The 19,751-nt window shown below is 44.3% G+C and overlaps 1 protein-coding gene across 8 annotated transcripts in view; it reads left to right on the top strand.

Moving 5' to 3' along the window:
• SGMS1 (sphingomyelin synthase 1) overlaps positions 1-19,751 on the top strand; it is a 109,088-nt gene that overhangs the window by 59,756 nt on the left and 29,581 nt on the right. For 4 of the 8 annotated variants that reach the window (XM_052799379.1, XM_052799377.1, XM_052799380.1 and 1 more), the window contains exon 3: positions 14,469-14,776. The exons of 2 other annotated variants lie outside the window; for them this stretch is intronic. The gene's annotated coding sequence lies outside the window, so the exon portion shown is untranslated. Of the gene's footprint in view, positions 1-14,468; positions 14,777-18,556; positions 18,700-19,751 lie in introns of those variants that run through there. 2 more of the 8 variants (XM_052799385.1, XM_052799383.1) reach the window with 1 other exon arrangement.

Raw genomic sequence — 19,751 nt, 5'->3', positions numbered from 1 at the left:
ATATGGAGACTGTAAGAAAGCTTTAAGGAATCTGATGGTACCAGGCAGTCTGATGAAACACCTCCTGACTGGTCTGTTAAAGTTCCCAGTCTCTGACCCCTGTGTCACATTGAGAAAGCAGAATTTGAGCCAAACCATAGCAAAGGCGAGCTAGCAAGTACTGGAAACTGAATCTCAAACTCAAGAGTAAGGTATGGCATGTGTTAGTTGTCTCTTGCTGAGGTGGCGTGTGATCTGTCAACACTGTGACATTGCGGGTTTCTGCCATGGGTGGTTCCTTAGACAGGACTGAGATGCTTCTTCTGAATACTTGTGTTTATCATAAATGATATCTTGGGTGCGCAAATGAACTGGCAAAATGATCACAGAATCACAGGCTGGTTGAGGTTGGCAGGGACCTCTGGAGGTCATCTTGTCCAGCACGCCCTCGTCAAGCAGGGTCACCTAGAGCTGATTGCCCAGGACCATGTCCAGTTGGGTTTTGAATATCTCCAAGGGTGGAGGCTCCAAAACCTCTCTGGGCAACTTGGTGCAGTGTTCAACCACCCTCACAGTAAAACAGTTTTTTCTTATGGTCTGATGTGTTTCAGTTTGTGCCATCTTGTCCTGTCACTGGGCACTACTGAGAAGAGCCTGGCTCCTTCCTCTTTGCACCCTCCCTTCAGGCATTTGTATACATTGATTAAAATCCCCCCTGAGCCTTGTCTTCTCCCAGTTGAATAGTCCCAGCTCTCTCAGCCTTTCCTCACAGGAGAGATGCTCCAGTCCCTTAGTCATCTTAGTGGCCCTTTGCCAGACTCTCTCCGGTATGTCCATGTCTCTTGCGCTGAGGAGTGCAGAACTGGACCCAGTGCTTCAGGTGTGTTCTCACCAGTGCTGAGCAGATGGGAAGGATCACCTCCCTTTACCTGCTGGCAACACTCCTCCTAATTCCAGCCCAGGATGCTGGTGGCCTCCTTTGCTGTGAGGGTGCATTGCTGGCTCATGGTAGCTTGTTGATATCCAGAAACACAGGTCCTTCTTTGAGAGCTGCTTTCCAGTCTGTCAACCCCCAGCCTGTACTGGTGCTTGGGGTCATTCTTCCCCAGGTGAAGGACTTTGCCTTTCCTTTGTTTGAACACCATGAGGTTCCTGTCTGCCCTTTGCTCCAGCCTGTCAAAGTTCATCCAAGTGGCAATGCTACCGTCTGGTGTATTGGCCACTCCTCCCAGTTTTGCATCATCAGCAAACTTGCTGAGGGTACACTCTGCACATCATCCAGGTCATTAATGAAGAGGTTAAACAATATTGGCTCTCATACCAACCCACAGGTAGACCACTCGTGTCTGACCTCCAGCTGGACTTTGTGCCACTGATCACAACCCTCTGAGCTTCGCCACTCAGCCAGTTTTCAGTCCACCTCCCTGCCCACTTGTCTAGTCCATACTTTGCCAGCTTGTCTGATGATGTTGTAAAGGACAGTATTTAAAGTCTTACTAAAGTCAAGACAGACAATATCCTCTGCACTCCTCTCATCCACCAAGCCAGTTGTTTCATCACAGAAGGAGGTCAGGCTGGTGAAGCGTGATTTTCCTCCTTCATAAATCCATGTTGACTACTCCTGATCACCCTCTTGTCTTTCATATGATGGGAAATGGTTTCCAGAATTAACTGCTCTTTCCCAGGGATGAAGTGAGGCTGACTGACCTGTAGTTCCCCAGATCCATTTCCTTGCCCTTCTTGAAGGCAGGAGTAACATTTGCTTTCTTCCAGTCATCAGGAACCTCTCCCAATTGCCATGACTGTTCAGAGAAATAAAGTGTGGCCTCGCAATGACATCAGCCGGCTCCCTCAGCACTCGTGGGTCCATCCCGTCTGGTCCCATGGACTGGTGTATATCCAGTCTACTGTTCCCTAACCCGATCGTCTTCTACTAAGGGTAAGTCTTCTTTGCTCTGGACTTCCCCTGTGGTCTCAGGGGCCTGCAGTTCCTGAAGGTCAGTCTTACAGTTGCCCTTCATATCCCTCGCCAGATTCAACTCCAGATGGGCTTTGGCTCTCTTAACCCCATCCCTGTGTGATCAGTGTTCCCAGATTCATCCTGGGTCACCTGCCCCAGCTGCTGCACTTTGTTTGCACTTGGGTTTGGTCAGGAGCTCTTTGCTCCTTTGTGTAGGTCTCCTGCCACCTCAGCTTGATTACCCGCTTGTTGGGATGGACCATTCTTCAGCTTGGAGGAGGTGTTCCTTTAATATCAATGAGCTCTTCTGGACCCCTCTTATCTCCAAGGCTGTATCCCATGGGATTCTTCGAGCACATCCCTGAGATGTCAAAGTCTGTTCTCCTGAAGTCCAGGGCTGTGATGCAGCTTTTTCCCTAGCTCCTTCCTCTCAGGGTCCTGAACTCCACCATCTCATGGTCACTGCAGCCAGGGCTGCTCTGACCTTCGCATCCCTGACCAGTTCTTTCTTGTTTGTAAGTATGAGGTCCAGCAGAGCACGTCTCCTTGTTGGCTCCTTGATCACCTGTGTTAGGAAATTGTCATCAGTGCACTCCAGAAATCTCCTCAATTGCTTCTGCCATGCTGTGTTGTCCCTCAGCAGATACCAGGGTGGTGAAAGTCCCCCAAGAGCACCTGTCCTGCCCTTCATAAAGAGCCAGTGTGCATCCAGATGCTTATCCAGTCATGTGAGTTATCCCACCCCTTCTCCATGATCGCAGAGATTGTAGCCCTGCAAGTGCAGGCAGACCTCCTGCCTGTTCCCCATGCTGCACAGTGGTGTATGGGCCCTACAGAGAGGCACCCAAGGGTGCAGAGTTCCCAGAAATGGTATGAGAGCTTTCCCCATAATGCCCTGCAGGTGCTTCTATAAATGCATACACACCTCCAGGTGTGTGAGGGAAGGTGGCTTTCCTGAAGTTTAGTTGGACATGCAAAAGTGTGTGTGAGCTGCCAGGATGGCAGTCTTTGCCGAGCAGAAATAGTACGTCTTCTGACAAAAGCCAGGAATATGTGAGAAACTCTCTATTATTGGATGGGTGCAGTATTTATTTTGGATCATTCAACCTGGCTTTAGTGTCTGAGTCAACACTGTGCATGTGGCTTTAGAAAAATAAATATTTCTTCTTATATTCTCCCCTACTTACGTCTTTCCTAATGTAACTGAGTATCTACAGAAGGGCTGTATTTCTTTCTCCTTCTCCTCTGGCATGTGTCTATATATATACACCCTGTGACGCTGCAAGAGTGTTTGCTTTGGAAGAAATCTCTTCATCTGAGCCAAACCAATACCAAATACACAAGATAAAGCATTCCTTTCTTCTCCTCTCAGTGAGAAGGGGGGTCTGAAGAGTGATTGAAAATTACTGCTTGGGAAGGACAGGAAGCTTGTGAAGGTAAATGGCCTTTTCTGTTTAACTAATCCAGTAACAAACACCCCCACAAAACTGTGAACTTTTAATTATAGGATTGTATTGGGGGATGAAGGTGTTAAAACACTAGGGTGGTATTTTAGAAAGGACCTGTGAAACAAGTTGATGAATGCCTTTAGGTTTGAGGACAATGGTTCTTTAACAAGCCAGCAAGACTGTCTCATCAGCTGCTTGCATGCACAGCATCAGTGCTCAGGGATTGCTTGTCCCTCCCTCACAGCCATTTGAGAGGTGCTGCAGCAAACTTAAAATTTTACAGTGATTTGCATAGGTGATGCAGAGAGGCTTTTTCTCCCCCCCCCCATTGTTATTGCACTATGGAAGTGATTTCATGATAGTAAAACTGAATTTCAATTCATTTTTGGCTTTCTAAGCAATTCAGAGCTCTGGCTTCTCAAAAACTGCTCAAGACTTTCCATTTTTATTGTGCTCAGTCTAAATCTAAAATAATGAATTTGGATGAAAATTTTATAAAAGTGTAGATTGAATAGTCTATATTGTGCTTGTAGGATAGTTTGCAAAATAAGACTGTATACTTTTGGTTTAAGGACAGGTTTTCTGTATTTGAGCACTGTATTTTTTCAGAAATGCCAATCACCAAGCAAATCTAACAGTACTGCATAAATAAACAGGGCAAGAAAGCAAGTCCACCTCTCTGGAAAGCTCAAGTATTTACCTTTACCCTTTTGTAGTCCCTATTCAGAATTGCATTTTTGTGATCTGTATTTGCAGGGATAAAACCTCTCATAGTGATTTTTATGAAACACAATGTTTAACAGTCAGTGGAAGGTCTGCGGAAATACTATTCTGGATTAGTCCTCTTTGGTGTGGATGGGGAAGAAACTAATCTCTTCTTATTCTGGGAAATCGTAGTGCGCAGCACAATAATATCCAAGTAATGTCATCCTTCCGGAGTAGTTAAGAAAGGTCTTTAAAAAGAAATGGGCAGTTCCTTTGACTCAAGATTCTGAAAGCACAGGAAGGATGGTGGTGTCCACAGTTTGATATATACACATCTACCCCACCCAGCTTGCACAGAATCAGCTCCAGTTATTTCTGAGTTTGGCTAATCCACCGAGAATAACCAAGAGGCAGCAGGGTATCAAGCAGAATGATTCCCCTCATCTATGCTTTGATCATACGGGGACTTGCAGGATCAATACTGAATTCAGAGTGGCTTGAAAAGATGTACATAGTCTTTCTGTTGTGATTGGTGTCAACAACAGAAATGCAAGTGTGAACACGGTAGAGTGCCAGCCAAAAAACATTTGATGAATGCCAGGGGAAAGGTATTTGGCCATGGCTTGATTTAGCAATTGCTGCTCTGTGTATGCTACAGCATAGTATATTTACAGCGTAAATATACTTTTAGGGTTTTTTAGTATTGAGAGAACTCCTAGTAGTTTCTCTAGTAAGGCTATATATATAGGCTGTGGACATATCCTTGGTCATTAAAACTAACCATATCAATAGGAAGTGAGTTGAAATGAAATCTGCTACTTACTTGCAAATCAAATCTATGCGTGTTCATCCTTCTAAAGTACATAACTCCTGAAGAGATTTAGAACTTGATATGCATCAAGCCTCATCTGATGTGGATGGATATTGCACTTAAGCAGAACTCAAAATGTGCTGGAAAATACAGGCTTCAGCTTCTGTCTGGTGTGCAAAATGCCTTTTGTGGTCAAAGCTGCTGAGACTTGGCTTGGGTGGGAGCAGGATGAAGTTCCCTCAGGTCCCTGTTCAAATTAATGTTCAGCATTGTAGTCAAAGGCACAAATTCAGGTGCTTGTAGGAAAGCATACATGCAAGAAATATCATGAATTGGGATTTTAGTAAATACTGAATTTTGGGGGGGATATGTGTGCTAGGAAGCAGAGTTTTAGTGGTCGTGGTGGAAGGACCAGGCTGTCATTTTTAATGCTGACACAGGACTGATGCTTGTACTTCCTATAGGAATAAACTGGACTAGAAGAAATGACTGCCCAGTCTGCAAGTGTGTTCATCAGAGGGAAAACCCATAAATGAATCAAAGGTCCCATCTTTAAACAAGCAGATGGAAGCAGAAGATAGTGCTGGTGTTTTGTAATTTTGATGTAACAGAATCTCTTAATATTTTCCGTGTTTGCACCTTGCCATATTTTGCGTCCTGTGGTCGTACCCTTTGCTTCTGCAGCCCAAGTGACGCTTTTTACAGGAAGCATTATACGCTTGCCTTGTAGGACAGCCAAGCCTCCTGGGCCTGGAGCACAAAGCCTGAGCTAAGCAGTGAGCACTTTGGTCTTTGTCCTTTCTTGTTTCTCATATGCATCACAGCAGTCAAAGTTATAAAAACAAGGTCTAACAGGCCAGTGCCTGAAAATAGGGACTGGGAACATTTTTATCACACTTTGGTAATTGGTAGAGGTACAAGTACAGTTAGATTTTGAGTTATACCAAAACCAGCCAGTGCCTGTGGTGGCATGGATGTACGTTCCTCGTTTTTTGGGTGGAGCGTAAGGGGGCATATAAACACACTTCCCCAGTAAGCCCTTTGATACTTTAGTGATTAATGGCTCAGGCTTCCTGAGTGTCATTTCTTCTTCTTTACTGCTTTGAATTCATCTGGTCATCGTTTGAACCCAGGTAACTTTGTGGCACTCACCGTGTGCTGTGAGTGGAAGTCATGAGAAGAGGGTGTGTGTTGTGATGATGGGATTGTATGGCTCACCTGTGTGTGAAGCAGTGATAACACCAGCTGCACCGACACAGGATATTGGGAATACAACACCCTGTGGTCCTCACAAATAGCACTTTATCGCTTCTGTTGTGTTGTTCCCTTTGCCCTTGAGATGGAGGAAGTGGATATTTGAAGCCCTAATTTGCAGTATTAAGCCACATCATGCTTATTAATGAGTAAAGTATTGGATAGGTGGCTATGTCTCAGTCAGTGCCATTTAACCTGTGAATATTTACTTTCAGTTACATAGGAGAAAAAGGGAGCCTGAAGCAGTGATTAATCAATAACTGTCTTGTGTTGCATCTTCAGAGTCTTTGAGTGGTGTATACATTGTTCTGGGTCTGCTACCTGGGTACAAGAGAGAAGATGCTCATTGCATGAACAGCAGGTGTAGGTCATGTGTTTGGGATAATTAACCATCCTGCTGAGGCGCCGCAAAAATATATTGCAAATTAAGGAGTTGGATTTCTCTCTGGTTTGCTTCTGTGCGACTCTTCCAGTGTGCAAACAAATACTCAGGATGTGGAGACTGGGTTAGTTTATCTTTAACAGGAAAAAGCCCCCTCCACACCCAGGAGCCGTGTTGTTGACCTCTAGCACGAAACATGATCACGTATTAACTCTCACTTCGGTTTCTGGGTTTTGGCTAGTGGGTTTTTTTGGGTTTTTTTTGGGTTTTTTTTTGTTTTTTAAGATGCTAATTTTGCTTATATTGGAAAGCGTTGGGTCCTTTTAGGTCTTTCAAATTAATAAGAAACTCCTTTGAAGAGCAAGAGAGAGCATCAGCACAGCATGAATTTGGTATTTGCAGAAGGGTTGTGTGCTGCTGCTGAAAGAGGAAATCGGAGGAAATAGCCAAGTCTCTCATTCACGTCTCTGCCCCTCCTTGGGGTAGAGATCAACATTAGTACGATTTCAAACCTCACTGTTTTAACACAGGGATTACTGGGCAGGCCTACAAGCAGGCAGTACCATGGGTTAATGAAATACGCATTCAGTATAAACTCTTCTTTTTTCTGAAAGGAAAAGCATTTGCCTTGCAGTGCTCTGCATAAGCCCAAGTATGGACATTTTGGCTCTGTTTACGCATGATAAATTAGTGACTTGCTATATCCAGCCAGCCATACTTAAAACAAGCAAGGGTATTTTCCTGAAAGGTTCTTGATTGCTCCTTGGATGATGGCAGCAGCTGGCACCCAACCTTATGTGCCATGTTTCTGGATAAGGCCAAGTAGATCTGTCAAAAGCTTTAAGGAAGCCAGAGCACCTGATACGTGCCAAACTACTGGTATACAAAACCAGCAGCGTTGTAGCAAGATCTGGGGCAAATAAAAAAGAAATTAATTCTTTGCTGGAAAAAATCAATGGTGCTACCAGTCAGTGTCCCATTTACAGTATCTGGTGAGGAAACAATCTGTTGGAGGCCTTCGGGTTGAAATTTTGGGGTTGGAAGAAATACAACCAAATTGATGTTCTGAGGCGGTGACTTCTTTAGCCAGAGGATTTTGACACACCTGGGTAATGAGACTTCTCAGAGGAAAAAATAAGTGGATCAGAGAATAGGAGTGGCACTTCACGAGCTGGGAGTGCTGTACCTGGATGCGGGATGCAGTCATGTGTGATAAAACCCTGCCGTGTGAAAAATGTCCTTCTAGTTGAGATAGTGAGTTTGAAAAGGGTGTCTTGTTTCTATTTTTCTCTTTTATGGAAAGCTTCACTCTCCTAGGTTAAAATGTGACTGCAGTGGTATTAAACACTTGCTTTGAACTGGGTATCTGATTGCACATCTCCTGTATGAAAGTGAACTGCAGTAACACAGTGTGCCACCTCTTTTTTCTCTATTCTCGCCTCTGGAGAGGTGCTGGGTGTTAGACTCTGCAGAGTAACCCCAGCTTCTAATGGCAGAGCTGCTGTTGAGAAAATCCGTGTGTTTCTCCAATGATCTAAAGGGCAACCGTGGCATTTAACCAGGAACAGCAGAAGGATGTACACACCCTGCAGCCCAGGGAAACACACAGGATGAGCAAAATGACCAATTTTGTCCGTTTACATAGATGACGTCAGTTAGACGAGAACTCCAGAGATTTAAGCTGCTTGCATGGCTTGAACAACACGACTGGTGTGGAGGCTCACTTCATCGGCAGCAAAAGGTCCCGTGTCCTGGCAGACCTCCAGGATGCGTGGGGATCCCACTGGCGTTTCTGCCAACCATTTTACAGGTTTCAGTCACAGCAAGTGCACAGGGATGCACATGTGTGTGTGTGATCCCACAGAGCTGTTGCAACATGGGAGTCCTGTGACTATGCACGGGGTCAGATGCAGAAGGAGAGTGAACTGGGAGCAGCCCAGGAACAGGTCTGCCAGCCAAAGCATTGGGGGGTTGCAAAACTGATGCGAGGTCAAAGTACAAACACGTGTTCAAATATAACAACAGAGCATATTTCTTAATTCGCTTCTGAAGGAGGAGCAGGGGATGTTTTCAGCTGAGTTTCCCAAAAGACACTGGTTTGCTACCAGGTTGTGTGATCATTCTCTTAGCAAGCGATTTAAAATACACTTTCGTTCTTGCATGCATGCTCAAGCAAGCAATGCTGAAATTAGCTCCTTTGTTGGAGAAGAGATTTTTGTTCATGTAACTTGGCTCAACTTAAAAGCAGGTTGAGCTTTTTATAGGAAAAGAAAGAGAAGAGTGGTTTCCTCCGGACATGACTCCATGAGTCACACGTTACATGACACAGCATTCCTCTCTGGAAACTTAATTGCTGGAGCTGATGAGTGCATCAGTACTCCGGAACCACCCTTTGTGTTTGATACACCTAAATACTTAACCTGGCATTTCTGGAAATTATTTTAATAAATACTTCATAGATTTTAAACTCAACCTTCTAATGTTTCTAGAACATATCAGAACCCCATTAAAGTAAATTTAATGACATTTTTTCAGTTTCAAAAGCAACTGTCCATTCTTAACAGCCTTGCACGTAAGAAGTTGTAATGGCTGTTAATGCTGTAATACAGATTGTTATATTATATTATATTATATATGTAATAATAAAGTGTTGTGCTTTAACCACAGCCAGCAGCTAAGCACCACACAGCCACTTGCTCACTCCCCCACCCGAGTGGGATGGGGGAGAGAATTAAACTCATGGGTTGATATAAAGACAGTTTAATAGGACAGAAAGGAAGAAAATAATAATAATAACAACAACAATAATAATAATAATAAAATGTTGATATAATAATAATAATAATAATAATAATAATAATAATAATAATAATAATAGAATTGGAATATACAAAACAAGCGATGCACAATGCAATTGCTCACTGCTCACATGCCCAGTTAGTTCCCGAGCAGCAATCTGCACCCACCCCCACCCCCCCACTCCCCCCAGTTTATATACTGGGCATGATGTCACATGGTATGGAATACCCCTTTGGCCAGTTTGGGTCAGCTGTCCTGGCTGTGTCCCCTCCCAACTTCTTGTGCCCCACCAGCCTTCTTGCTGGCTGGGCATGAGAAGCTGAAAAATCCTTGACTTAGTCTAAACACTACTTAGCAACAATTGAAAACATCAGTGTGTTACCAGCATGCTTCTCATACTGAATCCAAAACACAGCACTATACCAGCTACTAGAAAGAAAATTAACTCTATCCCAGCCAAAACCAGGACATAAAGTTTCAGGTTATTTCTCAATAGGAAAGGTGATAGATTGGGGGCAGGGAGGGGCCACTGTGCCTTTTTTTTTTTTTTTTTTTTTTGCTACTGACCTGTTCAAAATCATGTGTTACATCAAATGGGAAGATACACATTTGCTGGTTGAAAACCCTCAGAAGACAGGGTGGAGCAATGGTGGCCAGCACAGGTTTGTTTTAGCAATAAGCATTTTTGCATCTTTAATACAAAGTGCTTCATTTCTGGATCATAAAGCAGATGTGCTGAAAGGTCTCTGCCAAAGCTGTTCAAAACTCAGCCATGTCCTCAATTTTGTGTTTTCTTTACAAAGACATCTCGGCTTAAGAAAAGTTGTTAAAAAAACCCAGCTTGGAGCTGGAAGAAATAACAAGCTTGATATAAATAATAAGCAACAGGATTTGTTGCATTCACAGCATCTCTGGAGAGATATGCGTTACAGATTGCACAATGAGTTTGGTATAAACTAGGTCACTTGTTTTGGGGGGTGAAAGTGCTGAAAGAGTAATAAGCAGCAATTTTAGAGTGGCATGGGTTGTTCAGCGTATTGTGATACTAATGCTAAGTAGAGGGTTTGATGCTTATAGCAAACAGTGATTCAGTGCAATAGCTAATGCTTCCTTTCAAATGAGCAGGTAGTCATATTGTAGTTAAGACCAAATAGTTTCGCTCTGAAGAGAACGGGTTATATATATTTTGAATAATTAAAAAAAAATTTGTCCTCGAGCTGTTATTGAACGTGGTGTTTTAAAGTGTTTTGAAGCAAATGGAGGTCAGAGTAGCTTTTTTACACTCCTGTAGCACATTTTTTTCTGATATATCGGTAACCAGAATCAGGTTACTTGAAGGAAAAAAAGACAAAAAGAAAAAAAAAATGTTTAAAAGATTTTTGGGATATGTGTGGTGGATGTATGGATTTATATTGCTCCTGTAAAGCAATACGAACATATCCTCACTGGTGGGTGTTGATCACAGAAGTCAGTCATCAGTCTTTGAACTGGTACCCACTTTTGTGCTGGTAGTGGTCTTTGGTAGCCAGCAAGCCATGTGCCTCCCTGCTGGGTCTTGTAAAAATGCTTCCTGAGAAGGCAAGCATGTAGTTCCTTCATTAAAGCCTTGCATTGGAAGGAGAACTGCTTACTAACTTAAGGAGAGAAAAATGCATCGCTTTAAAAATTGTTGCCTATTTTATGATGTCTCTTGCTCCAGAGATGGGAGAAGGTAAAATTACTCTGTGTCTATCAGTTGCTTTTAAACTGTGTTTTTATTTATTTCTTCTTTTCTCCGAGTCAGGCTTCTTTCCTCTTTTTACACCAAAACTTTTTTACATCTCTGTGCTTTTTGTTTCTCAGCCATGCCCGCAGCTCTGTTGGAGGTAGCGTCGTAGCTGTTTTCTCATCTGTGTTGCAGTGCTTGGGACTTGGGGTTGAGTTTGCTTGGTGGTGTGAATGAGTAGGTTTTTTTTACTTGCACTAGACTTTACTTCCCACCTTCAGTGCGGGATTTCATCGGCTAATATGTAGTTTCTTTACTGATGGGCAAGGGAGAAGGTGACTCAATATAACCTGCTGACTCTGACTTTTTTTGATGGTTAGGCAGATTTAAGCTGTCAAGGCGAGGAAGACCTCTCCCCAGCAAGGCTTTTGGCAGGATGTTCTCTTGCCCATGCATGTGGTGCTTGAATTACGGAGAAACGTTACTGTTGAAGCTCAGTAGTAGGTATTTCTCTTAAGTGCCAGCAGTCAACCTCAAATCTAGTGTTGTGTCACATAGCTCATGTCCTGATCAGGAAAGAAGGAAACAGGTCAACACTCGGTGGCCGTCTCTATTCTTCAGGCGTTTTTATGGTGATAGTCATCCTCATATTGAAGCATGATTTGGGAAGGTGGAGATGAAGCAGAGCAACAGCCACTTAACTGAGAGCAGTACTCCCAGATGTTCAGTCCTATAGAAAGAAAATGATGTAATCTGTTCAGGCTGTCCTCCGTTTTAGCCCTTAGGCTAAATATGTCCTGGCCAAAATGTGTGGGATTAAAAAAAAACCCTTTGCAAGTACTTTGGAAGAGTTCATTAAGTATGTTTCTTTTTACTTGTTTAGGACTTTACAGGGTATTAAGTTGTATCTGTCTGGACACATGCAATATTTAAATGTATAATGTTTAAACACGTTGAAAAGGTGTTCCCAAACCTCACTTTTAATTACTTGTAATACTCGTCAAACTGTTGTCTCTTGTCCCTTCTGGCCCCACCTCACTTGTGGGAAAACAGGGCTGGCTTCGTTACATGCCTTGAGGTCGCTGAACCCATGCAGTCGTGGACCATTGGGGAAAAGAATTGCAAAGATAAGATCTGCTGGAGTAATAAAAGAGCGTTTTTGTAAAATATGAACACATTTATTGTCAGAAGTGAGTTATTAAGTTGGCCTCTGTCCTCACCAGGTAACTTCTGCTGTCCCATGAGGTGTGTAATGGCCCAAAGTAGACATGAGTGTTATGTACATAACAAGGAATCCACGGCCTGTAGTGTGTCTTCTAATTAATCCTTCAATTCCTCATATATATGCTCAATGGGAGGAATTTACTGAATTGGTACTGATTGAATTACATCTAAGAAATCTTTAGGTAATGAGTAATTACCAGTTCTACTCCAGAATCCCTCCTAGAAAGTGGAGTGAGGTTGGGCAGATGCATCTGTTGAGTGTTACGGAGCTCAATGACTAAAAGGCTGCTGGAAAAAAGGCACAGGGAGCTCACTAGTGGCTCATCCACCCTTCCCATCTTTCCTCAGATTTTAAATAAAATGGACTGAGTTGGACTTGTACTTCCAGCAGGCTGGAGAGTCAGCTTAACTGTTAAAATCCTTCCTAAAAGAGCTATGAAAAAGGAAATCTGATGGTTGGTTCACTTGAGCCAGGGTCTGCCAGCTCCCATGTTAATGATGATCTGCAGGAAAAGGAGAATGAGCCTTTGTGTTTTTTAATTCTTAAATTAGGGGAAAAAGCTATTTGCAAAAGGCACAAGTTGGACCATTTAGGCAAAGTGCTTTTTTTTCTTGATCTTTAAAACAAAAGACTTTTTAAAATTAATTAAAGGCAGGGAAATTGGCTGGGCTCACTGGCACAACAAGAGGGTCACTGTGTTCTCCTTGAATTGATGCTTGCAGACATACAACTTGATGTTCAGAGTCCTTCATTGAAACCTTCTCCTGACCCCTCTCCTCACCAGTATTTAAAGGTTACTGACAAACCCATGGACTTTTCTGGCTTCTGGACTTGGTGGAGGAGCTGATTGTGAACGTGTTGTTGCATTTGATTCCTGGCTGTCTACACATGTTAGGAGCAAGGATTGGTGGGCCATGTATCTATTAAAAAAAACCCAAACCAACTACTCCTTTAAAACACTTGCTTTCTGTATAACAAGATGAGTATGGAAGGATTTCTCTGTGCGGCTTCTGAAAATACTTCTACACTGTATTTCTTCGATGTGGCTCTGCAGATTCCTCGGTATTACTGGCAACAGGCTTCCTCTCTTGGGATGGAGTTCAGAAAACCTGATGCTGCTATTTGTTAATGCTGGTGTCTGGTTTTTTTTGGTTTTTTTTTGTTGTTTTTTCCACATTATTTTGTCTGTGGAGTGGAAGCAGGCCATTTCATACACCTCTGACTTTACTCCTGGACAGTATCTCTTTTGCTTACAGCAGCCAGTGGACTGCATAGAGTCCTTGCTCTCATGTAAGCTGCTGGAATACACTCTGCCAGCGCTGCTCATCGCATCAGTCTCTCCAACATGTGGCTTCAGTCTGCTTTGTATTGTGGTTTTGTACTCAATGACACGGACTTCCCCACTGTCCTGAGGCGAGCAGCCAGTAGACGTCCTCCACTCCCTCTCACACTCACCAGGGATGCTTTACACCTTCCTTTCCTGCTCATTTTTGCCACCCCCTGTATTTGTGTGCAGGAGGTACTAGCTTCCTCAGTCCTATGTGTGTCCAGTCCTTGGTGTGCCTTTTGGGATAAAGGCTGGATGCGTGCCCTAGGGGTCCGGTGATGCTGCCTGCCCAGGGACTCTGCTGCTGGTGGCAGTGGTAGGATGTAGCCAAAAACTTTATTGAAAAGTTGGGGAATTTGTTGTTTTGCTTTGTTTTAGTGTGGTGAAATATGACTTTTTTTGTTGTGGAGTTTTTTGGGTTTTTTTTTAGGGGAGGACTTAACTTCTGGTATTTATATATATTGGAAAAAATGAATCCTTCCTCCCAGCACTGACTCTTTCAGCTTTGCAGTGTCATCTTGAGTCTTTCAACCGTAATACTAATGCAAGGCTTTGCTTTGGGTTACTTGCACACATTAAGAATCAGTAGACCTGAATTTATACAATAATTTTACTTCCCCCCGTTTTAGCCGTTATTTCACTGGTAGGAAACTGCAGCCCTCCGGCCAGGCTGGAGCTCCTGTCCCTCCTCCTCCTCCTCCTCCTCCTCCTCCTCCTCCTCCTCCTCCTCCTCCTCCTTCTCCTCTCACCCACTGCTGATGCATTCGTCGCAGCAAGACAGCGTGGCCAGGGAGGGAGCGGCAGTGGTGGCAGGCGAGCGTTCGCTTCGTTGCCTCGGGTGCACCACTCACCTCTTGTGCTTTTCCTTTCCAGGCACTTCCAGCACGGGGCTGGCAAGCCGAGGGGAGAGGAGCACTGGCGAAGCCCGGCATGACGCTGCCGGCATGGGGAAATTGAGAGGCAACTTTTAATTTGAAGGAAGTTCAGCTCACGAAGGAGGTGCTGCCGAGATCCTCGGGTCCGGGAGTTGCTCTGCCGAAGCAGCAGAGGGATTGTAAAACGTTTCAGCTTGCAGAGGCCTTGCTGCTGTCTCCCTCTTCTCTTGCCATAAGCGTCGTGTCTGGCTGGCAGCTGGGAAGAGGAAAAGTTGGCTGCTGTTATCTGCCACCTGATTTCCATGAGTGAGTAGCTCTCCGGCTCTGGATGATCCCATTTTAGTTAAAAGGCGTGTTCGACCGCTGGTGAAGGGCCAGGGGCTGTGTTTTGGAAGCGAGCAGAAGGACTCTGATACAATAAGATCTAAAATATGGCTTTTGGGTTTGTTTTTTTTTTTTTAAAGGTGGCACTCAAGCTTGTGGTTAGTCTCTTGTTTCTTGGTTCCTTGTTTGGTTTTGTCGTCCCCCCCCCAAATAAAAGCCAGCTAGGCTGCCAGCAACTGGGGCAGCAATTATCCAGACGGTGAGTACCCCTGTCTTGTACCCCTGAATTGAGTCCAGGGTCTGGTGTGTTTCTATGAAACAGGTTCATCTCTCGCCATGGTCAGACATTGAGGCATGGTGGAGTTTTTCTGTGGTTTCTAGGTTTGGAGATTTTGTTTTCAACACCCCAATACAAGGTAATCAGAGTTACGCAGCATGGCAGCAGCGCTTGCTCGCACACACTAAAAATCAGGGACAAGCTGCTGTCCCTTTTGCCATCCTGGGCACCTCTCCCCACTCCTAGCCCCCTCCTTAATTACTGCCAAATATCCCCAGCGCAACTGCAGTGAGTGTTCATATGAAACAGTAAGAGCAAGAATGTATTTTAGACTTTATGTGAGTTTTTTTAGCAGCTGCACTAGGAAGAGGCAGTGCCATGCAACTGTGCTGCTCCTTGTGTGTCACAGTGTCACCCGCCGCCCAAAAACGTGAATGCTTCGGTTGTAGAGGAGGGTGGCCCTGGGTGTGTAGAGGAATACAGTGAGTCATGGGGAAACCACAGAAATCCTCTCAGTGAGCTGAAGGCACTTCAGAAGGAAGAATACAACTATCCATAAGCTGTGTCTTAGATACGCAGCTGAGTCTTTCCATGGTATGTGATCCTATTTGTGTGTTTCTGGCATAGCCACCTTTTCTTCTCACCATAAACCTCTTTTGAAGTGCGTGTTTTAATCTGGATGCTTTCCTATAGATTTATATACAATATTTTTTACTCGACTTTTGGGGAAGAAACTGAAAAACCTGTGCCTGCAGTAGCTCATCTCTGTGTGTGTGTATTTTTAGATATATATATTTGTGTATATATACACACATATACACACAGAAAAGCTAATGCAGGCATTGGGTTTTAGTCTGTGTGTGTATATATGTGCACGATTGTATATATAAAAAAAGGTTTTTTAAGCAGGATTGTATATATAAAAAAATTTTTTTTAAAGCAGGATGGGGTAAGCAAGCTTAGAGGAGCATTAATTTCTTCCTGTCTTGTCAAGTAATACCATGCCTACTTCATTTTTGAGTTGATTTGGTTATGCAGCCAAAGGCAGGAAAGCAGACCATAACAGAACACACTCTTATCAAATACCTGCTTACAGCACTGTCAGGTAAATCATTAACACATGGTCCCAGTGCTTGTAAAAGCTGCTAAAGAGGTTTTTCACTCCTGAAACTCCCTTTTTCCAGGAGGTAAGCAGTGAAGTTACTTGCAGGTCTTGGTTTCCTGTGTGGGTGGGTGCGGCTGTCGTGCTTTCTGTACTGGTTAATAAAGTGATGTAGTCCAGTGGATTAAGCATGGGAGAGGACCTCCTCCCCATGCACAAAGAATAAAGCACTTTCCTAAGAGAGTAGCTCAAACTAAAGCAGAGGGGGAAAACACAGCATGCCAGGCTGCTTGGTGGGATCAGCTCGTGCATTGCTGCCGTGCTGGAGGAACTGTACTTGGATAATGCTTTTATTTCACGTGCTCTGAAGCAGTTTTGGTGGTGGGAATCAGTATTTCAACTCTTCATCAAAGTAACTTGAGGCCAGGATGAGTTTTGCAGAAAACGGCGACTAAGACGTGTGGTTATCCACAAAACGGCAAGAGCAGCATGGTTTTCTGAGCTGTTGCTGGTGCATGTAGTGGGGAACAGGTTCTGAGACCTACCTACCACCTGGGCTGTGTGTGGATACGGGCCATTGTGTTCATGGTGGGGTTTCTCTCCCCTGGCCAGTGCAGCAGCGTGACAATTGCTGAATCACATAAGTTTCTGCCACTTACCTACCTGTAAATACTGTAACTCATTAACGAAACAATTTTAAATGGTTTTATGACTGATGGGCTGCTTTGCTCAGCAGCTTTGTTTCTGGGGATTCTGTGCTTTGAATCTGTTTGAGCTGGGAAGATTTGCTGTGGGCCTTGCTGTGCTTAAATCCACACCAGATTTCAGTTTTGCCTGACTTTTGTTTCTGTAGGCATGTAAGAAATGGATTTCTCTGACACATTTGATACTTATAATCTGTACAGTCCTGTCTGCATTTATTTAAGTTTTGATCAATCATGTTTGCAATAAGCCTATTTTGTGGAAGTACCTTGAGGTATAGAAAATACGTAGCATATGAAAACTTGTTATATGGAGAACAGCAAAAGTAGCCTCATTGGTGATGTTTATAGCTGTTGCTTGAACAAAAGAAAAAGGGCTTAGCTCAAGAAGGGCTTAAGCTATTCTGGTTGCCCACATCCAAGAGCATGACTCAAAACTTCCAGCTAAACTCTTAAGCTCCCTGAATCGGCATTGGAGTTGTGCCTTACCCTCCCCAAGCTGTGTCCATTTTAGGTGCCAAGCTCTCAGCCAAGCTGTCTTAGGCCAAAGGTCTGCCCTGGTCCTATAAGGAGATTTTCAGTTTTCTCCCTGGAGGTGCCTGGTCCTAAGACGACCTTCAAGAGCACAGCTCAGAAACCTGGACCTCACTTTAAAAAAAAACCCCAAACCCAAAAGCCTTCTTTGTGCTGTTCCACATGGCTCAATGCCTTGCACAACCTGTGCTCTGCGTCCCCAGGTTTCCATCCGCCTGTGAAGGCTCAAAACTGCTCTTGCTGCTCAGGAAAGTGCCCTTTTTGCTTGGCTAACTTTACAGGGTGGCTGCACATATATCTTTTTAAAGCTGAGCTTTTTAAAGCTGTTCTACCATGTGAGGAGAGAATTCAGGGTTTGCCGTGTGTCTGTGTTACACCGAATTCCAAGTGCCTGAAGGAGGAGATAACCAAACCTGGAGGAGAAGAATCCAAACCTTTCCCCAAGAGATGCGAGTTTGTCGAAGGAGGTCTCTGTACTGGGGACATCCCAGCAAGCACTCTCCTGTGCTATATCAAACAGTAATGCTGGCTTGCAGAAGGCAGGAGTGGTCCCTCCATCTCTGTCCTGGGAAAGCTGGCCTGAGCAGCTAAGTGCAGAAGCAGGTCCATGCTCTAAATCTCTCTCTCTTCGGAGTTTTTAGGGACAAGAGGTGCTGGTTGGGATCTCAGCCAGTTTACGTGAGCCAGGAGGCCAGGAGAGCAGCAGTCCTTTGGACAAGCGGATTGCTACGCTCAGTAAGAGAGCTGCTGTGGCCATGGAGGACAGGGAAGACAGCCCTGTTCCCTCTCGGCTACCTTGAGCCGTGGGTGCAGGGGGGCGTCTGAGAGTGTCTGTGCTGCCCCTTGTGCACTGGCTGCCAGCCTGCGGATGACTTTTTGCCAGGAAAATTGGCCTGATGGAGCACTCGGTTGTCTCCAGCTGCTTTCTGCAGCTGTCTGCATGGCAGAGAAGGTGGGGGAAATGACTCTGGTTAAAAATAGAAAGACAGATTAGGAAACTTGAGGCATGGTTTCAACACAGAGCCGAGCTGCTCTTACAACTCGCTGCTGCCACCGAAAGGGGAAGGACTTGCTTGTGCTTGTGTGACTGCGCAGCCAGCTGGTTCAGCAGCTCAGCTCAGCAGAAAACCAGGAAAAGAGGAGTTTTTGCGCCATGCAATCGCCCAAGCGCAAGCGAGGAGGGTGGGGATACAAGGCAGGAGGGAGGGGATGCCTCTGAGAAAAGACTTGGTAAACTCTGCTGGCACAGGTAACCCAAGTTCAGGTGCGCAGAGGCTGGAGCTGAATTCAGGTGAGCAGCTTGAACGCTTTGCGTCGGTAACGTCAGCTCTCCTGTGTGCTCAGGTCGGGTTTAAAATTGCAACTACAGCACGCATGCTGCTGCTGCTTCTAGCTGGGGCTGAGCTAATTCAGGTTAGTCTACCCAAGTTAAAAGCAAAGCCTTAAGGAGATTTACTTTGCTGTTTGAGTCATTCATGTTCTGATAGTTTATGGGGACAGTTTGAGTAGCTGGAAAAAAACATGTAAAAAGTACTGGGGCCTTAATTTCACTTACTAAATGTAAATGTCTTGCTTGGTTATAATATTACGCTCTTTTATAAGAGACTTTATTTTGCAGTAAGCATGTGAAGTGTCAGGAGAAAGGTAGTCAACAGACAAGCCAAGGGTAAATATATGGTGTGCTTTGTAAGTGGCAAGCTTTTTAAGCATTGCTTTTAGGAAGTGGCTGTTATACAGTGTGTTGTCAGCAACTCTTCACTTGGTGTTTATCACTATTCCTTGTGGTTATCACTGGTCCTTGTAACTTTGGATATATTTTCTGTTGCCTTTCCTAAAATAAGGGCAAAAGCCAGTTAAGGAAACCCGTTATTTTCTTTGCTGAAAAGTTTCTTTCCTGATGCTTTTTTTGTCTTTGTTTTTGGGGGCTTGGTGTTTTTTTGTTTGCCCCCCCCCTTTTTTTTTTGTGGGCAGTCTTCAGAACAGTGTGATTTTTCAAGCTGCTGCTTCGTTCAGATGAGCTCCTGTTGTAGCACTCCCAGCCACATGTCGATAACCAGTGAACCATCCTGTTCAGTGCCAAATGAAGAAGGAGATATCCAGGGGCATTTCAGCTATCCTGGATATCCATCCTAGATGGATCCTAAAAACCAGCAAGCATGCTGTACCAAGTATTCCCTGCACAGGATGTGGTGGAGGGAGGGCAGCAGTTAGTTCAACGTAACTAAATAATGTTTAGCTATATAATATTTAGTTCAGAAAACCTGTAACATAACACTTTCCCTGGGCAAATGACTTGAAGACAAACAGCATTTATTCTGTTCAAGAGGCTGTAGATACAAGCAT

The sequence above is a fragment of the Harpia harpyja genome, chromosome 10 (genome assembly GCF_026419915.1).
Source record: "Harpia harpyja isolate bHarHar1 chromosome 10, bHarHar1 primary haplotype, whole genome shotgun sequence".
NCBI classification, from domain to species: Eukaryota; Metazoa; Chordata; class Aves; order Accipitriformes; family Accipitridae; genus Harpia; species Harpia harpyja.
The sequence above is the reverse complement of the archived record's forward strand: the minus strand, read 5'-3'. Positions and strand labels throughout refer to the sequence as shown.